Genomic DNA, 16,989 nt, shown 5'->3' on the forward strand with positions numbered 1-16,989 from the left:
GAATACCCTTCCACGCTTAGGGTGGACAAAAATATTTACAACAAGGGGTGGTGAGGGACAGAGTCTCTGAATTAAGCAGAAAGCTCTCACCCCGTCAAGAGATCAGGGCTAGATCCAACACCGTTTTTTAGCTCACTGCACCATCCCAGTTTCAGAACCTGGCTGTATGCAAATTAGTCTGTTCCTGTCCCAGTGCATGATGGGAACAGGGCAAACCAAACTACAAAAGCCAATTCTTACACTGGGAAGGAAACAAGCTCCCGGGGACCGGTTTCTGGCATTACAGCCGTCTTCGGCCCGGTTTGCTTGAATCCTGATGGTGCAATGAGCAAGGGTCTCACATCTGAGAATACCCTTCCACGCTTAGGGTGGACAAAAATATTTACAACAAGGGGTGGTGAGGGACAGAGTCTCTGAATTAAGCAGAAAGCTCTCACCCCGTCAAGAGATCAGGGCTAGATCCAACACCGTTTTTTAGCTCACTGCACCATCCCAGTTTCAGAACCTGGCTGTATGCAAATTAGTCTGTTCCTGTCCCAGTGCATGATGGGAACAGGGCAAACCAAACTACAAAAGCCAATTCTTACACTGGGAAGGAAACAAGCTCCAGGGGACCGGTTTCTGGCATTACAGCCGTCTTCGGCCCGGTTTGCTTGAATCCTGATGGTGCAATGAGCAAGGGTCTCACATCTGAGAACACCCTTCCACGCTTAGGGTGGACAAAAATATTTACTAGACACACACAACAAAGGCATTTCTTTAACACACACCCAAAAACAGAAATACCCCCCAAAAACACATTTTCAAACTCAATCCAATGCCATCCATGCCCTAAATGATGTTTGCATTCAACAGAACACACAGACTCAATTGTTTAATGTACCTGTGGCTACCTGCTCTGAGCCTACCGGATGAAAGCAGGCCTGTTGGCAGACAAGGCCACACAAGCTTGCAGGCCTAGGCTTCAAAATGGCCACCAGCCACATGGCCCGCCCAACTATAAGAAACAGGAGACAGGCAATGCAGGCCTATTGCAAAAAGCACACTGACTGCCTTCAACATGGCCACCAGCCTCATGACCAGCCCACAACAAGAAGCCTAGGCCACAAAGGAATACCACACAGGCCTATATATGGCAAAAACAGCACACTAATAACTGTCATCAGAAAAGGCCACCAGCCACATGGATGCTCACAAATCACAAGCAACAAGCAGGAGGCTTGGGAAACAATGAAATGACAAAAGGCCTATAAAAGCCAGGCAAAGGATGCATGCTAAACCACAATGCTTTGGCTTTTTAAGGCAATGCAATGCAAGGCAAAAACGAAAATCCACTGGGCAAAACAAGGTCTGTGGGGTGCACACTAACACACCAGACACTCATAACAAAGGCATTTCTTTAACACACACCCAAAAACAGAAATACCCCCCAAAACACTTTTTCAAACTCAAACCATTGACACCCATGCCCTAAATGATGTTTGAAATACATTCAACACAACACCAAAGGAACAGTTGCTTCATCATGCCCCCACCCATGACTAGCTCTGGGCCTACTGGCTACCCACAACATTTAAAAAAAAAAGAATGATTAGTACCACAATTGTAGTTGCAGCAACTGCAATGCCCCCAATCAAACAGACACAACACCAACTTACTTGTAAAATATTAAATTCAAAAGTCCCCAAATCCAATGATAATAATGCATCAGACACAAAGAGTGATCCTTCCAGCTCAAAATCTAAAGGCAGAATGAACAGAAGATGGACAAAGCACTGGGAGGAGCCTGCTGGACAGGCACAGGAAGTTGGAGACTCTGTAGCACTTCCTCCCTCTACCCCAAAAAGTTTTTTTTTTAAAAAAGGACTCCTTGCACAAAAAAGGACAGCCAAATGTCAATCTGAGGAGTTTTTTTCATCCAAATCATCATTTACAGAAGTTTTATGCTGCTAGAGATAATATGATTCTCCAGATTGAATATTTCGCGTGTTCGAGATCACGAGCTTTACCACACATCCGCCGGATGTCGATGGCGCATCCAAAATGACGTGTTCGCGATCTCACGCTCTCTGTCGCGGTGGAGTATGACGTGTTTTACAACCTCATCCTCTCTCTTTCGGTGGAGAATGACGTGTTCGCCATCTCAGACTCTTGCGGACTCTGATGGCGAGGCGAATGACGTGATTGCGATTGTGAACTCTCACAAGATAGTGTGACCGGCTGCCAACATCTCGTGGAGCACGCAAATGGATCGGAAAACTTGTCGGCGAATGCAGGGTTCCTGGTAAGGCGATCGCATACGCAAGAACACATTTTCAAAGCGCGAACATGAAAAGAATCTCTGCTACACCGCGAATCGAGGACATTTTTGCATTTTTCTGCTCTCCACGGAATGCAAAAATGTCAAAATATCTAAATTTCCTCAAGCGGAACACAATTTGACGCCTACCCCTAATTTCTGCATCTTTTTTGAGACCATGTTTAACAGTGTTGTATTTCAATATTAGTTCACTTTCTCTTCTTTGGAGTCTGCGTTCCTTGTTCCCACCTCTTTTTAGTGGTGGTAGTTTTCTTACGTGGGTGGGCGCGTGAAAGTGATCCGTGAACGTATGGCCTGTGTCATATTTGTTAATCTTTCTGTAGTGTTCCTGTATTCTTGTGTGGGGATCTGATCGTACTCACAATGTATGGGCGGATGCAGGGACAGAAAATCTGATAGATGGTAAATTTACTGTTACAATCTATTCATTTGTTTATCGTAATCTGTTTGTTTGGTGGCATAGGTATGGAAGTGGTTTTGCTGACCCCAAGTTTGCATATGCTAAAATTTTGGCATGTGTAAAAGCCGGCTGGTCTGTCCAAGAACGTGGTTGTATTTTTCCTGTTGTCTACAAAGTCTGATTTGCAGAGCATGCTTTTCAAGTTGGGTGCCCATCTGAAGCTGACTTCAGGGTATGCCCGAAGGTGATCATTGAGACCTGGAGTGTATTGTAGCAAATACCAGTGGCGTTTGAGTACTTGTTGAAAGCTGAAGTGACCATTTTGGTAGTCTGTGATGAATCTGATCCTGTTGTCTTTTTCTTGTTTGTGTGGTGGTTTGGGGTTTAGTGTGCTTTCTCTCTCGATTCTTGCTCCCTCAGTTAGAGTTCTCTCAAGGGTAATTGGATTATATCCTCGTTGTTCAAAGCGGGTTATAGCTTCTTGTCCTTTTAGTTGGGATATTTGGTCTTCACTGCAGTTCCTTCTGAGTCAGAGTAATTACCTTTGGGAATGTTTCTGGTGTTGTGTTGTGTTGTGTTTGGGGTGACAAGTCTCTGCTCGTAAGATGGCAATCCCGGCTGTCTCCTTCCTGTATAGTTAACTGTGCAGGAGATTGTCTTTGACATAGAATGTAAGATCCAGGAAATTTATTTCAGTTTTGGAGAAACTGTGGGGTCGTCTTGATTTTCTATGGATTGTCATCCAGTTGGTGTAGAAATCTGTCAAGGAGGTGTTGATCTCCCTACCTGATGCAGAGAATGTCGCCTATATAACGATGCCAAAGCACAATATGCGTGATGAGTCCAGCAAAGCTAGGAACTCATAGCCAGTATCTCTTCACAATGCTCACAAAGATACAGGCATAAGGAGTTGCGAATTTGGCACCCATTGAGGTCCTGCATATTTGTTTAAAGATCTTTTGATTGAAGTTGAAGATGTTTTTTTTTTACGGAGTTTTATATAGCGCGAACTTGACCGGGTATTGGGTATCAGAGCGCTTTATATACCACCAGTTGTGTTACATAAGGATCAATCAATCAATCAATCACAGGCATTTATATAGCGCACTACTTACTCGGTAGGGAGTTCCAGGTCTTGGCGGCCAGGTAGGAGAAGGACCTTCCTCCTGTTGTCGTTCTTCGGATGCGGGGGACGGTGGCGAGGGCGTGGCTGGCTGATCGAAAATGTCGTTTGGGAGCGTAGAAGTTGATGCGGTTGTTGAGGTAGCTAGGGCCTTGATCGTGTAGGGCTTTGTGTGCGTGGGTGAGGAGGCGGAAGGTGATTCTTTTGTTGACGGGGAGCCAATGCAGGTCTCTCAGATGTCCGGAGATGTGGCTGTGTCGTGGGATGTCGAGGATGAGTCTGGCTGAGGCGTTCTGGATCCGCTGGAGTCTCTTCTGGAGCTTGGCGGTGGTTCCGGCGTAGAGGCGTTGCCGTAGTCCAGTCGGCTGGTGACGAGGGCCTGGGTGACCGTCTTCCTAGTCTCAGTGGGGATCCACCGGAAGATCTTCCGTAGCATGCGCAGGATGTTGAAGCATGACGAGGAGACGGCGTTGACTTGTCTGGTCATGGTGAGGGAGGAGTCCAAGATGAAGCCCAGGTTGCGTGCGTGGTCTGTCGGTTTGGGTGCGCTTCCCAGGGCGGGGGGCCACCAGGAGTCATCCCAGGCGGAGGGCGAGCAACCAAGGATGAGGACTTCCGTCTTGTCCGAGTTCAGTTTCAGGCGGCTGGTCGTCATCCACTCGGCTACGTCTTTCATCCCTTCGTGAAGGTTGGCTCTGGCGGCGGCGGGGTCGTTGGTCAGGGAGAGGATCAGCTGGGTGTCGTCAGCGTAGGAGATGATGTTGAGGTTGTGTTGGCGTGCGATGGCCGCGAGGAGGCTCATGTAGACGTTGAAGAGGGTGGGGCTCAGCGAGAATCCTTGAGGGATGCCGCAGATGACTTCGGTGGCCTCTGACTTGTACGGTGGTAGACGGACTCTCTGTGTTCTTCCGTCGAGGAAGGAGATGATCTATTCCAGTGCCTTCTCCTGGATTCCGACGTTGCTGAGGCGCTGCACTAGGGTGCGGTGGCAGACAGTGTCGAATGCCGCGGAGAGGTCTAGGAGGATGAGGGCCGCTGTTTCTCCGTTGTCCATCAGGGCTCGGATGTCATCGGTGGCAGCGATGAGGGCGGTCTCGGTGCTGTGGTTGGCTCGGAAGCCAGACTGTGAGGGGTCGAGGGATCCATTCGTCTCGAGGAAGGCGGCCAGCTGCTTGTTGACGGTCTTCTCGATGACTTTGGCTGGGAACGGGAGGAGCGAGATGGGGCGGTAATTCTTGAGTTCGGTGGGGTCCGCTGTAGGTTTCTTGAGTAGGGCGCTGAGTTCGGCGTGCTCCCAGCTCTCCGGGAAGGTGGCGGTGTCGAAGGAGGTGTTGATGATGTCCCGCAGGTGGGGTGCGATGACCGCGTCGGCCTTGTTAAAGACGTGGTAAGGGCAGGGGTCGGTCAGAGATCCGGAGTGGATGGAGTTCCTCAAGCGGATGGTGTCTTCGGTGCTGATCGGAGTCCAGGCGCGGAGGGTGGTGGTGGGGGGCGGAGGTTTGGTTGTGGCGTACGTCGGTTGAGTGCTGAAGCTGTTGTGTATGTCCGCGATCTTGTTGTGAAAGTAGGAGGCGAGGGAGTTGCAGAGGTCTTGCGATGGGGTGATGTCGTTGTTTCCGGCGTTGGGGTTGGAGAGCTCTTTGACGATGTTGAAGAGTTCCTTGCAATTGTGTGCGTTGTTGTCTAGCGGGTCGTTGAATGCAGTTTTCTTAGTGGCGCGGATCAGTTGGTGGTGCTTCCGGGTGGCAAGCTTGAGGACGGTCATGTTGTCCGGTGTTGGTTCCCTTCTCCAGGCTTTCTCGAGGGCTCGGCAGTTCTTCTTGGAGCTCTTGAGTTCGTCGGTGAACTATGGAGCCTTTTTGCTGCCGGGTCTGCTAGGCGGGGTCCTCAGTGGGGCGAGTTCGTCCGCGCAGTTGTTGATCCACTTCGTGAGTTTGTCGGCGGCCTGGCTGGGGTTCGCTGAGCTGGCGGGGGGGTGTTGGCTCAGGGAAGCGGCGAGCTGGTCGGCTGTGATCTTGTTCCAGCTTCTTCGAGCAACCGGTTGCTAGTGGTGGTGGATCGCCGTTCTTCTGAAGGTGAAGTGGACTCACCTGTGGCCCGTCCAGTGGAGTCCAGTGGAGTGGCTGAAGGCGATGTCTTTGCTGGATGAGAAGACGGCGTCGAGTGTGTGTCCGGCGAGGTGGGTGGGGGTGGTTACCAGCTGCTTGAGTCTGAGGTTGGCGAGGTTGTCGAGCAGGGTGGTGGTGTTGCTGTCGTTGTTATTCTCCAGGTGGAAGTTGAGGTCCCCCAGGAGGATGTAGTCAGCGGAGGGGAGGGCATGCGGGCTGACGAAGTCGGCGATGTCCTCGCTTAATTGTGTGCGTGGTCCCGGGGGTCGGTAGATCAGGGTGCCTCTGAGGGTGGTCTTCGGGTCGGTGCGGATCTGGAAGTGTAGGTGTTCGGTGGTTTTCAGGGTGTCATCGGTGTTGGTCGTGATGTGGATGGTGTCCCTGTGGATGATGGCAATGCCTCCTCCAGTCTGTTTGACGCGGTCTCTTCGGGTGATCTTGTAGCCCTCTGGGATGGCGATGGCGATGTCGGGCGCTGAGGAGTCGTTCATCCAGGTTTCTGTGAGGAAGGCGACGTCAGGAGCTGTGGTGTCGAGGAGGTTCCAGAGTTCGATGGCGTGCCTGTGGACAGAGGGGGTGTTGAGCAGGATGCACTTGAGGTGGTTGCTGCTGGTGTTCGGCTTGGCGGGTGCTGGTGTGGGGCAGGTCCGGATGCAGGTGAACTTGCAGGCGTGGCAGCTGAAGGGTCCGTGGGTGCGCCTCGGGGTGGCTCGGTAGCATCCAGGGATCCGGCCGGTGTTGAGTGCGATGAGTTCGGTGGCGTTGTAGGACAGTCGGGTCGTCTTCCGTCAGTGGAGGCCAGGGGTCCTGGCGCTGGGCGCGGTCCAGGTGCGGACGGGCGCAGACGGGCTTACCTTTGGAGCACCTTCGGCGCTCAGTCGGCGCTCCCGCTGCGCGCGTCCGCTGCGCGGTCGCTCCGGGGGCGTCATAAGAAGGGGGACGAAGGCGGGTCAGCTGGGCGTCGGTCTCGGCTCGGCCAATGGGCCGGTGGTGGGCGGGGCTTGTGGCGAGCTGCGGCGGGAACGGGCTAGCGGGCTAGCGGGCGGCACTGCAGAGGCTGGTCCGCTCGGGGGGCCTCTGGGAGGAAGAATGCGGCAGGGAATGCAGGCAGGAGCAGGCTGGAGCAGGAGGCGGCAGGAGGAGCAAGGGGGCGACCCGGCCTGGTGAAAGGCGCAGTGGTCACTCTGGACACATTCATTTTTGTTAGGCACAGGGAGATTAAGTGATTTCCCCAGAATCACAGGATGTTCAGCGTCATCGCCGATACTCAAACCTGGTTCCCCAGATTTGAGGTCGACCGCCCTAGCTGTTAGGGCAAATCCTCTCCCGTTTCCTCCTGCTAATACAATAGCTTCCAGCGACCTGTAAGTTCTCTACCAAACATAGTGCTGACATGACAAATTTCATTGAGAACCGAACAAAGTCTGAAATTGTTAAAGAATCAGAGCAGGGGTGTGGATATATTTTCCAGCTCCTATCACAAAGGCGAAGCACAGCTGAAAACTGCCTTCCGGATATGTTGATTCAAGAGTCTAAAGGAGAGAAGAAAATATATATTTTTTCTGATGAAAGAAAGCTGGAAAACATACATGGACACATTTGGAAATGTTAATCAGACGTTTTAGGGAACATGGACTGTAAGGATGTGAACAACCACATTTCAGTTTTGGAGGTGTTTGGCTTGGGCTGTAATGACATCTAGTCCTCAATAGCACAGAGAAAGGCCTACAGGTGTAGGGCCCCACACAAAGATCTTTGTGTCTCCTTTGTACTGGTGCATGGAGATGCCTAACCCTATCAATAGCACAGCAGATTGCTGTAGATAAAAGTTAAAGAGTTTTATATCAACAGGTGTGGCCACTCGTTCCCATTGATGTGCTCTGAAAGGAGAAGAATAGCATAAGGCATGTCCTCCATCCTTTTCACAAACAAGAGCTACTTATGTTCAATGAAAACCATTCCAAGCTACTAATATTATTGGTATTGTACACATCAGCTAAGATTACATTAATGGCCACTCTATGCAAGATTACCAGTCATGAGAACCTTAGTGCAGTATTGCCAGAAGTAATGTGAAAAAGGCTTAGTATATTTAGAATTCCTCTACAACTGTAATACATAAGAGCCAAAGTTGCAATGCCCTCTGGCACCAAGGTAATATTAGTAAGAGGTCTTCCAAGGCCGCATGATTTATCATTAAAAAGATTTTGTAAATTATAGGTTCTGAAAATGCACACATTTTCAGATCAAGTACACAATTCAAAATGTTAGTATACATATATCAATTCAACCAAAGAAAAGCTTCTAATTTGGTAGGCTGGGCAGCACACAGGAGAGCTGCTCACAGGCAGCTGGAAAGCCTCCATGTTGTTATTCAGAAAGAAATGGAGCATATCCAGTATCATTTTGTTAGTTTCCAGGTAGTTTGCTGGTTGGTCCCAGGTTGTTTATTGCACCACTTTTATTCGATAATGATATTCTATTGATGTGTGGAGGCTGACAATGTCAATGCATACCAGCAAGAAATCTAGTTCCCAAGTGCTATATTTGACTTTTGATAGAATGTCTTTGCTATCCTGTACGAAAGATGGGTTGTCTTTCATCAGGAGTTGTAGTTTTTTGTCAATGAATTCACCAACACTGAAACGAGGTGAGTTGATACCCACAATGATAGGTCTTCAAGGTGGTGGGTATAATCCTTCTTGTGTATTTTTGGAAGGAGATAGAAAGTAGTCATGCTGGGATGTTCAATGAAGAGAAAGCCTTTTTCTTCATAGGAGATTAGTCCCTGATCATACCATCCATTTAGTTTCTCTCTGAGTGTTCTTAGTATGCTTGGTGTTGGGTCTTGTTGGAGGAATATATACCATGTTTCATCGGATAGTTGGCGATGTGCTTCATTGATGTAGTCATCCACATCAATAGCCACTGGATAGCTCCCCTAGTTTGCTTCCTTAAAAAGCAAGTCCTTGTTATCCTGAAGTGTTTTTATCGCCCCTCTTTATTCTGTGGATATATTTTGAGGCAAGAATGTCTGTTTTCCAAGGTAACAGTGATGTTCTTTTTCCCGGTCGTGTGTCACTGTTAGCTGAAAAGCATTGATACTGTTCCCTGTCAGTAGATTTGGACAGCTAGTCAATTTTGTGGTCAGATGAGGGTTGAGTGTCAGGTTGACAGGAATGCCTAGATCCGAGGCTGTTCTGATAATGGAATTGGGATCTGTTTCAAGTTCACTGAGGTTGGTCGGTAGGTCAATGTTTTCTACGTCTTGAATTGAAAGGTTAGAGATGGGTGTTTGTTGTGTATGTTGTTGTCGTGTTGGTCAGTTGTCAAAGAAGACTTTTAGTTTAAGCTTTCTGTTAAATTTAAACAAATCAATGTGCGTTCTGACCAGGTTCCAAGAGGCTGTTGGACAGAACGAAAGGCCTTTTTCAAGTAGTTGAAGTTCGTGCTTAGAAAGGGCAGTGCTTGAGAGGTTCTTAGCCAGATCTTCTATTTCTGGATTGTTCTGTTCATTTCTTTCTTTCTTGTCGTCCATATTGAAGAGCGGCTGTTGCAGTTGAGGTATTTTGGGTATTTGTGTTTTTATACCTAGTCTGTATCGAAGGACCTCCTTGAAAAAATGTACTTTGCATCTTGATGTATTGTTTTTTAGGAGTGCTGCTGTGATTCGATATCTGAGCTAGTGGATGGCCCAGACTGGTTTGTTGATATCTCTTTGTGGTTACTGGTTATTGGTTTGGTGTCGTATCTTTTGGCAATATAAAACACGCATCCAAACTGGTAGTCCAACTGGTCGCGACGGAACTTCAGTTTCTTTCTCTTGATTATATCCTCTTCGAACTCATCTATAATATTGTTCAATATTATAGATGAGTTCGAGTTTCTTGAGGGATGCTGCTTCCCACCATCGGAAAGTTTCTTTTTTGATGGCATGTTCTAGTGTTTGGAAGGTACTTCTGGTGGATGTTGGGTTCAGTTTGCTGGTATTATTCCTTGAGGTTACTGGATTGCTTGAGAAGGTTTCTTAAACCCTGGTTGAACGTTGTGCTCTTTTTTCTTGGCAGGATGCCATTTGTCGCAGGTGCCTAGGTTAGCTTGTTGTCTTCGTTTGGATCGTCTGTCAATAGTCTTCTCTAAGGCTGTTGGAGGGTCAGACCCCATCTTCCACCGATCTGACATCTGGCTGTTCTGTCTTCTATTATGGTTTACACTTCTCTTGCTATTTTCTGTCTTGCTTATCCTACATCATACAATCTGGGTTGAATTAACTCACTCACCTCCTATTCTGAACGCATACCCTTATGCTTAGCTCTCTCCTTGGCTTTTATCATAATGTATGTACCACCATGTATAGCCCTGAGGAAGCCCCAGGCCAGATGGCCGTTGTCATGGGGCGAAACACGTGTTGGCTATAGAATGCTCTCTTTTGGCTACGAAACACAAGAGAAATAAATTGGAATTGATTTGAGGGAATACTTTATTTCTTTTTACTCATTCCAACATATTTTCAAAAATCTTTATGATAAATTGGGAAAGTGTACCCCTCCATTAGATTTAGCTTTCCTGAGACGATTTAAGGAGATTCTAGGTTTCTTATCATTCCAGAGAAATTTAGAAAGCATTGAGTCCAGCTTTTTAAAAAAGACGGATTGAATAGGAAGGAGAATCATAGACAAAATATATAACAAGATGGAGATAATCATCATTTAAATAGAATCCAGATGTCCCCACCCTGAAAGGAATAACGGTTTCAAGATGAGAAAGCTTCTCAACTCTGTTGAGTCCTTCCTTCATATTAATGGTGATAGTATTGGTAGTAGAACTAGTAAATCAAATACCTAGATATCTAATCTTAGAGCTGTTCCAAAGATAACCAGTAAAATTAAAAGATTGTTTTACAATGTGGTAATAGGAATAATCTCAGTTTTTTCTGAGTTGATTTTGTATCATGAAACCAAAGAAAAATCAGAAATTTCCTGTAATAAAGGGGATAGAGATATCTCCATTGGAAATAAAAAGCAAAAATATCATTAGCATAAGCAGACAGTTTTCGATGTCGCACACTGTAAGGAAAGACAGAAATAGATTTATTATTATGGATACGAAATAAGAAAGGTTCGAGGGCTAAAATAAACAAAAGAGGTGACAAGGGAAACCCTGATGAACAGCCCGCTGTAATGGAAAGAGCTGGAAGGTCCGTCCATTAACCTGTACGAAGCACAAGGAGCAGTATAAAGCAGAGAAATAAGAGAGATAAAGGGATGGCAAATCCATGCCAAGTAACGGCTTGAAATAAAAAAGACCAATAAACTCTGTCAAAGGCCTTTTCTGCATTAATGGAAACTGCTGCCAAAGAGTATGAAAGATAGGGAGCTTTATTCAAGACATTGAAGAAAAGCTGAGAATTGTCTAAAGTCAATCTTCCTTTGACAAACCCACATTGTTCTTTACCAATGAGATGGGAGAGAATAGGGTCAAGTCTCAGAGCAAGAATTTTAGCAAGATGTTATAATATATGTTTACCAAAGAAATAGGATGGTAATTCTTACAATAAGTGGGATCCTTACCCTCTTTGAGAATTAGACATATAGTGGCTTCCTGAAACGTGCCACTTGCTCCACCCAGCTCCTAAAAGTAAAGAAAAGTTGTAAATGTTTAGGGAGGAGTACATTTGAAAAATGTAAGTAAAATTCCACTGTAAAACCATCCGGTCCTGGATTTTTACCTTTTTAAGAAAGTTTAAAGCCTTAGAAATTTCCTCCAGCGATAAATCTGAATCAAGAGATGAGAAATTCAAGGCATCTTGAGAGGGAGACAGAAAATCGTTGAAGTAAGTATCTATGAGAGAGGAGGTAGCAGGGGACTCCGGGGTATATAGTTGTAAATTCATCAAAAATATCCTGATTTCTAAAGAGGAGGGCCCCGTCCGACTAATTAATGGATTTAATGAGAGAACGTTACTTCAGTGATTTAAGATAGTTGGCCAAAAGAGACCCTGCCTCCATAATAGTGAGTGCTACTACATAATAATTAGGCTTTCCTATTTTCAGTTTCTATTTTTCTTAAATTCTGGTGGAGTTTTTTCAGTGTTTTCAATATGTTAAAAAACAGTTGTTCTCAGTGGTTACAAATTTTCGCGGCACTAAAAATAACAGAAAAAGTGTTTTTCCCGTGTTATTGGAACGTTTTGCTTTTATTATGGCTTGCTTTCTGCACTGAAAGAACATGGTATATAGACAGTGTACTTATAGTGTATGTGAGGTCCAAATAGATTTTTGCAAATTAATCTTATTGTTGTACACCATACAATACTTCTTCAGTGAGCCTTTGGGTCATGTGCGCTCACTCTTTCCTTCTCATGTAAACTTCTGTGAAAAGGCCCTCTCAGCATTCATAGCCCCTTGGGCTGAGAACTATCAGCTAAGGGACACAGTTGGTATGACTCTTTCTTTGATGCCACATAAAGCACGAAATGATAAATATTTGTGTTTTAGTTCCTGTGCATAAGAAAACAGTGCACCGGAATGGACTAAAAAGGCAATAGAATCCCTCATTAACTCGGAAGATTGTAAAGATGCTTTCAGCATACCATCTAACAAGTGGCAAGGATCTCCTACAGGGAATAACTTCAGCTCGGGTATCAATTTTGACAGGTCATCACACAACTATTTTATATATGTAGCTGAATCACTGCAAATACAAACAATATCACTCCAATCTTTGTTGAACTTGGAAAGTACCTTTTTTGCAGAGCATTACAAGTGGCATGTTTTCTAAAAGTCTGGTGTCATGTTTTGACCACTATACCAAATGCTTGGTGATATATATACTTGTCACTATACCTTGCATTGAATGTTTAAAGCCTGAGGTGTTGGAATTCACCCACTAACAAGACTGACCCACTAGAAACTATAGTCTGATGTATTAACGGGTTTTACCCCTTCTCAGTGGGTACATGTGATGACACATACTAGGAAAGATTTTTATGAAACCAGCCATTTTACCTATCAGTGAAAAAATCAAATGCAGCCAAAATATCAAACATGAGTTTGATATTTCCTGATTCTCTATAGTTTATAAAATAATTAAACTAAACCTAAAACATGAAACTTAGCCCTGCATCTTTAGACCAAAGGCCACAAAACTGAAAAAAGTAAAAGGAAGAAGAAATAATATGTTAGTGGCAACCCTAAAGAACAAAACTCAAGCAGAATAATGCTAGCCAGTCTTTCTTACTGCTAGCTTGTATAACAAAGTTATGTTGTATTGACCCCTTAGGGAAGAAAAAATGACTCTCTTTTTCTTTTCTTTGAATGGCATTTAGTTTGTGGTTCTCCAGGGGTTTTTTCCAGTGTTTATATGTTTTAACCGGGGAGGGCTATTTTTCTTTCAGTGGGGTTTTATCAGTTATTATAGGTTTAAACCTAAAACCCCACAGCCTAATAATAATATAGAGGAATCCTTCTCTGTAGAGGACTTCTTAAATTCCAGCTTAGCCCAAATAAGTTCCTGTAAGGAGGTGTTAGAAGAAGTAGTATGAAATTGATGCTCTAAGTCTTTAATATTTGCTAAGAAAACGTTATGTTGGGTAAGAATTTGTTTCTTTTTTCTGGAAACATAATCAATATTAAAGCCACGAGCCAAAGTGTCACACAATAATTGGGGAGAGGTATCAGGTGATACATTCAATAAAAAGAATTAGTTAGCAAAGGAAATAAATGAGTAAGAAAAAGTGGGATCTTTCAATAGAGAATTGTTAAATCTCCACCTATTGGAGTTTGGGGTGTGGAGGGAGCAACTCAAAATCGTTAACAACCGGAGCATGATCAGAGATAACAATAGGTTCAAGAGAAAAAGAAATAAGGTTTTGAGACAAAGAGCCAGAAAGAAAAATAAAGGACCCATGAGGGGGGTAAAATAAAGAAAATTCGAATGTATCTGGGTTACATAAATGCAAGGCATCTGCAAAGTGAGTTTGTGAGATTGTAGTGAGGAATTGTTTATGAGGCTTATGGGAAACAAAATGAACATTAGATTTCCAGTTCAGGAAAGAATCAATAATTTAGTTACAGTCCCCTCGTAAAATAAAAAATTCATCCTCATATTGAATGCACTTATTTTTAACATTAGGCAGAATGAGTAGTCAGGTTGAGTAGGGCCATAAAAATTAAAACCAGTTAGAGAAATACCATTAATAAGCAATTTAACCAACAACCACCTTCCCTCGGAATCTATCTCTTTAGATAAAACAGAACAGTTCAACTTTTTATGCCAAAGGATAAGAACTCAATTCTTCTTAGAAGACGTAGGGGAGACAAAAACTGAGCCAACCCAATTACGTTTAGGTTTGATGACTTCCGCTTCCGTAAGCTGAGTTTTTTGCAAAAAACCTAATCATGAGTATAGGAATCCAACTAAGACAAAATTCTCTTTATAGGATTAATAAAACCTTTTACCTTCCACATACGGCCATCAATAATGAGAAGAAAGGAAAGGAATAGAGAAGAGAAATAAATATGAAAGGGAAAAAAAATGGAACATATACCAGAGAAAAAAGAAAAGGGAAAAGAAGAAAGGGAGAGGAAAAAATGGACAAAAGACACAATAAGAAGGGACCGTATATGTCAACTGACGAAAAATGAGGACACAATAAGGAGTGACGACAAACAGATGAAGATGGCGCAACCAAAATTATGAAAAGGGGAAAATAGCAACATAACTTCTAATAACCTGCAAAGGAATTAAAGAGGGAGAATAACATGAAACGAGAGAGAGGGAACTAGCATTAATATGCAACCTGTAAGGGAAGCAAACATTAGTAAAACAGACAAAGATGATTTCATGAAAGTCAAGTGGAAGAAGAAGGACCAGGAATCTCTATTGATGATGTTTAATGAGAATGAATGAATTTCCTCAGGTCTGCAAGATCCTCAAACGTAGACGTATTATTCTGAAATGTCACTTTAAAGAGACCTGGATGAAAAAGTCCATATTGTGCACCTAGGGCCCTTAGTGCAGGTCTTAGTTGAAGGAAGTCTTTCTGCCATTTAGCTGTTGCTGTAGGAACATCCTGGAAATAAACAAGTTAGTACCAGACCAAACAAGATGTTTTTTAGGCGTGGCTGCAGTTAACACTTGGAGAAGGTCTGTGTACTGCAAGAAGAGAAGAATCACTACAGGAGGTTTTGATGGAGCTGACATAGTTGACAGGCGGGTGCCCAGTCTGTGAGCATGCTGGATATTCAACTTAGTCAAAGCTAGAAGATCTAGAAGCTTTGGAAAAAGGGAAGTGAAGTGAAAAAAGCAACCAGATCATTCCCTTCAAGACTCTCCAGAAGGTCATATACACAAAGGTTATTATGCCTATTCCTGTTTTCGACATCTTTAGAAGATTTTTTAAGTGATGAGACATCTTTCTACAGCGTCGCGATTGTTTCAGCTGCATCTTGGACATCACTAACACATTGCTCCACCAAGGAAAGACAAGAGTCCATAAATGACCCCTTATTATCCAGCACTTGTAGACAAGTATTGTTCTCTTCAATAAATGGGCGCAGAGCACGTACCTCCAACATAACAGTATCTAAAGATACAGAAGCAAGAGATTTAGGAGGAGAAGGAGGGTCTCGTTTGAGGCGCTTATTAGCAGTAGGTATTGCTTGCATCTTGGAAGTCAACAGAAGCAGAGGAGCTGACCGAGAGGCAGGCAACTGAGCCATATAACTGCAGAGAGCGAACAGTCGATGTAGGACACAGTAGACAAATAATTAGACTTAGACACTTTGGAAGCGCTGTTTTTATTTGAATGTAATAAACTTTTACTTCTGCCCATAGGTAAAGTTGAAATAAGCAGTTGGAAAAGAGAACGCAGCTGAGAGTAAAAATGTGTTGCCTTCCTCAAATCTCACAATGCTGAAAAAACAGCTAGTCAGCTAAATGGTGAAGAAGGGAAAATTTGAAAATATTTTGCAGATCAAGAGGCTCAGGGCAGGTGAGACAAGAAATGACCAATTGCGTGAGGAAATGAAATATGAAAGCGCCACAAATAAAGTCCGGTCCTGAGAAAATTCAAATAACAGCAAAACAAAGTGGTGTTCACAGAGCAGGTACAGAGTTCAGGGGCCAATAATAGGAGAAATTAAAAAAAAAAAACAGAACAAAAAGACAACTTTTTCATTGCAGGAAGTGTTCCGATTTGATTACTTGCCCATTTCCATCATTTTTAAGGTCGCGGAACAGCATATCAATAACGGTGTTCCCGACGAGATACGGAGCTCTGGGATTAGGCAACCATCCTAGGTGCCGCCGCCGGCACCTCCCGGCCATTCCCTTCTTATATCCATGTATCAAAGATCTGTTATTTTTTTGGGAGTACATTTCCGATTCGTGTCACTAGCATTCAGCTATTCTATGTAGGTTTTTAATTCTTCTTCATTTGCTTCTTAAGTGTTGTCAATGTATAATGACTAGTGAAGGACATTTATCTAATTCCCCATGTATGTTTATTCTCTTAAACTGTGTAGTTTAGAGATTAGCTATGTTGGGAGCGGTTCACTGACAGAATATCTATGCAAAAAATATTGATGAAAAAACGTAGAATGGGAAAATATCAACTCCCTATACTTAAACAGGTAAGTACAAAAATAGCGAGAAAAAACAATTGATGTTAAAAATATAGTTAAACAAAATATAAATGTTTACATATATATAAAATAAATTATACATATTAAATATATTGAATAATAAAATTAATTTTAAAATACAAAGTAGATTTCATAGGTGTTTTTAACAAATATAACTAAGCTTAAAAAAGTAAACATACATAATAATCAATTTAGACACTTATTTAAAAATGTATTCTTCCATAGACTTTTCCAAATACATTTGAAAAACATATTTATTTTACAGAAAGACACACATTCACTGGATGGTGTCATCAGTGATGTCATGAGTGATGTCACTGACCATGTCATGAGTGATGTAATATGTGACGTCATCAGCAGTGCATTGCGGGCGCTCAAGTTATAGTGAGTCC

Source organism: Lissotriton vulgaris, chromosome 2_1 (assembly GCF_964263255.1).
Source record: "Lissotriton vulgaris chromosome 2_1, aLisVul1.2, whole genome shotgun sequence".
Taxonomy (NCBI): Eukaryota; Metazoa; Chordata; class Amphibia; order Caudata; family Salamandridae; genus Lissotriton; species Lissotriton vulgaris.